Consider the following 5,195-nt stretch of genomic DNA (forward strand, 5'->3'; position numbering starts at 1 on the left):
ATAGAAACGTTGTTACACTTGTGCTGAAAGTTTGTGATGCAATAGACACCTTTTCCAAAGTTATAAATAAACGTTGTTACACTTATTTCACAAGTCAACTTGAAAAATGTAAAAACATGAAAAAATATTTAGAATAGGTGTCCATTGCACCTCAAACTTTCGTCATAGATGGGTAACAAAATTTCAATAGTAAATACATAGGTATTTTTTATTTTTATTAATTTTATGTATTTCCTAAGTTTTCTAACACATTTTCAAGTTCAGTCTATAAACAAGTATAACCACACTAATTTTAATGTAATTCTAGAATACTTGTCTATTGCATCTCAAATTTTCATCACAGATTGGAAACAATATCTTAATAGTGTATCTATCTCTTTGTTTTTTTTTCTATCTTTTCTAATTTTAGGGACCTTTTAAGGCTAGAATGACATGTTTTAATGTTGATTCTTTGAACAAGTGTTCTTCTATCATTTTTAACGTTGAATACTTATCCATTGGACCTCAAGCTTTCACCAAAAATGGACAACTCAATAATGAATTCATCGAATTTAATAGTTCTAATGATTTTATAATTTTTAAAGCCAATTTGACATGTTTATAAGTTGATTTTAAAAACCAGTTTAGCCACGTAAATTCATTAGTGTAACTGCTAGAATAATATTCATTTCATCTCAGACTTTCACCAAATATGGGCACTAGTATCTGCATAATGAATCAATATATATTTCTTTTTTTTGTTAATTTTAGGGATTTTCTAAGTCTAATTTTAGATCGTTTCATATTGATTCTAAAAATAAATGTAACCATATTCATTTATTAGTTCATTTATTTGTGTAATAACAAAAATAGTGTACATTATATATTAGACTTTTACCAAATATGAGAAATAATATTTTAATTATGATTAAATAATTTTTCTAATTTTAATTTTTGTAAAAAAAAATTAATCCAACATATTTTTTAAGGTAAAGTGTCAAGGGCGAGCATGACGGAAGGCATAGGCGGCAAGAAGTAGTAGTGAAACAAAGAAAGAGATTAACAATGAAGGAGAGGGAGAACAAGTGTAACATGAAATGAGCTCACATGGAAAGAGCGACAATAGTAAAAGAGAGATGAGAGTGACGAAAATTTGAGAGGGAAACTAGTAACGAGGAGAAGAAAGAATGAAAGGATTATGGTGTTAGTAAACCAGTTAGATGAACTGGTTTGATTAGTTTCATAATTAAATCCTCTAAACTAAATAATAAAAACCTAGTTTATCATCATATTTGCCCACACAGATGGTATTTACTTTTTCTTATCGTCACTCGATATAAATAAACTAGGGAACAAATATTCAATAGGCAAAGTGGATTGTGTCAACACGGAGTGATAGAAACTAACTGACACGTTCTGTACACGATATTATCTTACCGTGACATTGGGTTTTGATCACGTATATCGATGTAACAAAAATTTGATGACACAAGCTCATGTTTGATACAAAATCAATTAGATTCGTAATTCATTGGAATTAAGATTGTTCCTGCACGGATAAGAATTACTAAGTTTAACATTAACAATAAAATGTCTGTCGAATATAAATGATCATATTGTGAGTTGATGATCATAACATGTCGTACTAATAAGAATATTATCAGTTTATAAATATTACTTAAAATAATAATATCAACACAGCTATAAAATTAAGATTTTATTTCCATAGATAAAAAAATCGTGTCCCGTTATATTAGTAAGAATGTTATCAGTTTAAAATATTTCTTTAAAATGGTAAGATTTTTTAGAGACAGATAAGAAATCCAACGGAAATTATAACATAACAGAAATTTGACGGTGATTAGGTGTATATAACGGTGTGATTTCAATGCCATTATACATTGGTCAGTTGAATACAACGATATAATTTCAATGCCATTATACATTCACATTAGAGGAGATGAATGGGATGTTGGGGATTACTAGAGTTTAATGGTTTGGAAGAGATAAGACATGTTAAAATGTTATTTGTTTTAGGATTTAGGCTGCCATTGGAGAAGAAAAACCCCAAGAAAAAATCCAAAAACTCAAACTAAAACACTATAGGTGGAGCCACTCCAGATAGGAGAAATGCTTGTCGGGTTTTCTCAACCGAGAGTAAACGAGACTGGAGCGGGTTCCATAGAAGTGTTGAATCTCATATTTTGATGATGAAATCAATTGATAATGCTTATGATTTGATCTATATTTTGAGTGATGAAGGATGCTTTGATCAGGGAGAGACAATTAAAGTAGGAAGAATCATGTTGGGCTAGAGAAAAACATGTCAGTATATTGGACATCGAGCCAAAGGATCGATCGACATATCGGCAAAAGGCTTCGAGCCATGAGTTCGGGCATCGGGCCAAGAAGAGCAGAAATTATGCCAAGTAAATTGGAGTTGCAAAGGTCAACTGGCCAATTGAGCAATAGGCCGCAAGAGAGGATGATGCGTCGAAGATTCGAACGAAGTGCCGATAAACCAATGACATGCCGGACAACACTTGATTTGCTTTGAAATAATTTTCTACATCGAAGTAGGTTTTATGTGTGCAGGATTAACTACAATAGTAAGGCATAAAGCAAAATGAAGTCTCGGAGTCAAAAACACGATTTCGTTGGGAGTTCGAGAATTCATCAGAAGTTATGCAGGAATTGACAGAGAAGTCTAGGAGCTTGCCAAAGAAGCTCATCAGAACCCGCCAAGAAGATCATCGTGAAGTCCAGGAGCTTGTCGGGAGTCCGCTGGAACATTGCCGAGAGATCGTCGGAAGTTCATCGGAAGAAACCTAGACTTACGGACTTGTTTAGCTTAGTAAATATCTTAAATTTCATAGTTAGCACATAATTTGGATTAAAATTGGGTCAACCCAATTAGGGGCCAGTTGGGCCCATGTATGGATTATGTTGGGCCCAATAAAAGGCCCACCAAATAGTGACCCAACAAGTGGCACCATCGTAGCATAATCTCCGAGACTGTGTCAGGCGGTGGTACCGCCTAGTGTTAGTGCTGTAGGCGATGGTACCGCCCAGCACAGGCGATGGTACCGCTAGGACCCAGAAAACTAGGGATGAGATAATTTTAGGCTCCAAGTTTGAATCAAATTGAGGCCTATAAATACCCCTCTCATCCCTGGTTAACCTACACAAGAATTGAGAGTGAAAAAAAAAAGAAATGCTGCTATAATCTTGTGTGAACTCCTCTAAAAAATCTAAGTGTTAGAATAGTTTGAGAAAGAAGTAAGTGGAGGTGTAAGGGTTATCTCCTAAACCTGGTAAAAGGAGAAAGAGCTGTAAAAGATGGTTGGTCTTCGCCTATTGAAGGAAGACCGATAGTGGATGTCGGTGGCCTCGACAAAAGAGGAATCGGTGGAGTGGATGTAGGTCATGACGATCGAACCGCTATAGACTCGGTTTGCATTTCTATTTGTACTATTTACCTTTACTACAAACTTACTTGCTTTACTTCCACTATGCTCTTTCGTATGCTTTCAATTTTAAGTATCTTTCCGAAATCAACTTTAATCGAATGAGAGATTGCGAATCGACGTAATTTTTACTGCTGCACTAATTCACCCCCCCTCTTAGTGCCGACTCGTTCCTAACAAGAAGCTATAGCATTGGAATAAGGGTTACGACAACACTTGTCCTAGAGGATGTTGGATAGCAAATAGTGGAGTTTTAATACAAAGCAAGATGGCCAAGGTTCGAGAGGAAGTAGAAAAGTTGACAAAGGGGTTTAATTTATGGCTGAGGTGAGCATTGGAGAACTAGGAGACCAAAAGAGCATGAGAGAAAGACGAGTCAATTGGATTCAATTTCAACAAAGAGAAGTCTATTTGATAGCCATTCTAATAGTAATCAATGGGGTCGGAGTAATCAATGGGGTGTCTTCGACCGATCCAACATAATAATGAAAAAGAGATTTTAAGAGATTATTTTGTATACCACCTTTTAGTGTGGGGTGACTAATCAGGAAGCTAAGTAAAATTAGCAATCGATACCAAGGGAGGACGAATGAGAGAGTGATCCTCTTGAAAGCCAAAAAGAGACATTTCTCTTTGAGTGCTAAACCAAATGAGAAAAATGTGGCCCTGATACCAACTGTTAGGAACGAGTCGGCACTAAGAGGGCAGGGGGTGAATTAGTGCAACGGTAAAAATTACATCGGTTTAAAAAATCATCGTAAGTTGAAAACCGATTTTGGAAACTTGAAAGCGTATGTGAGTGTAGGAATAGTAAAAGCGTAGTAAAGAGGAGAGGCAGTTTGCTATAAAAGTAAAGTGCTAAAAGGAAATGCAAACCAGATTTTTATAGTGGTTCGGTCGTTGTGACCTACATCCACTCTGCTGATTCTTCTTCTGTCGGGGCCACCGGCATCCACTATCAGTCTTCCTTTAATAGGTGAAGACCAACCACCTTTTACAACTCGATTATCCTTTTATCGGGTTTAGGAGATAACTCTTACACCCCCACTTACTCCTCCCTCAAACTATTCTAATACTTAGAACTTTGAGAGGAGTTTCACACACAATTGCAACAGAGTTTTCTTTCATTTTTTGCTCTCAGTTGTGTGTATCTTAACCAGGGATGAGAGAGGTATTTATAGGCTTCAAGTTGATTCAAACTTGGAGCCTAAAAATATCTAATCCCAGGTTTCCCGGGTACAAGCGGTACCATCGCCTATGCTGGGCGGTACCACCGCTTGGCATCCTGACACTGGGCGGTACCACCGCTTTACAAAGCTCAGAGACCGAGCTCTGGCGGTACCACCACCTGATAGGGGTGGTACCACCGCCGATAGCATTTAATGCCAGCGGTACCATTGCCCAGACCACCTGGGAGACTAAGTCTCCCAAGTAGTGCCACCGCTGACCAGGCTTTTGGCATCCTGGTTAGGCCTTGAATCCGGCCCAAACCAGCTCAACTTCGGGCCTAGTTGGCCCCTAACAGAGTTGATGAGATTACTTCTTAATCCCAACTCTAATTATGTGCTAACTATGATTCCTAAGACATATTCTAAGCAGAATAAGTCCGGTTTCTTCCGGTGAGCTTTCGACGATCTTCCAGCGAACATCAGACAATCTCTCGTAAATGTTCCGGCGGACTCCTAGCAAGCTCCTGGACTTCACGACGATTTTCTAGATGAGTTTCAATGAGCTTCTTTGGCAGCTCTT

Source organism: Musa acuminata, chromosome BXJ1-1 (genome assembly GCF_036884655.1).
Source record: "Musa acuminata AAA Group cultivar baxijiao chromosome BXJ1-1, Cavendish_Baxijiao_AAA, whole genome shotgun sequence".
Classification (NCBI taxonomy): domain Eukaryota; kingdom Viridiplantae; phylum Streptophyta; class Magnoliopsida; order Zingiberales; family Musaceae; genus Musa; species Musa acuminata.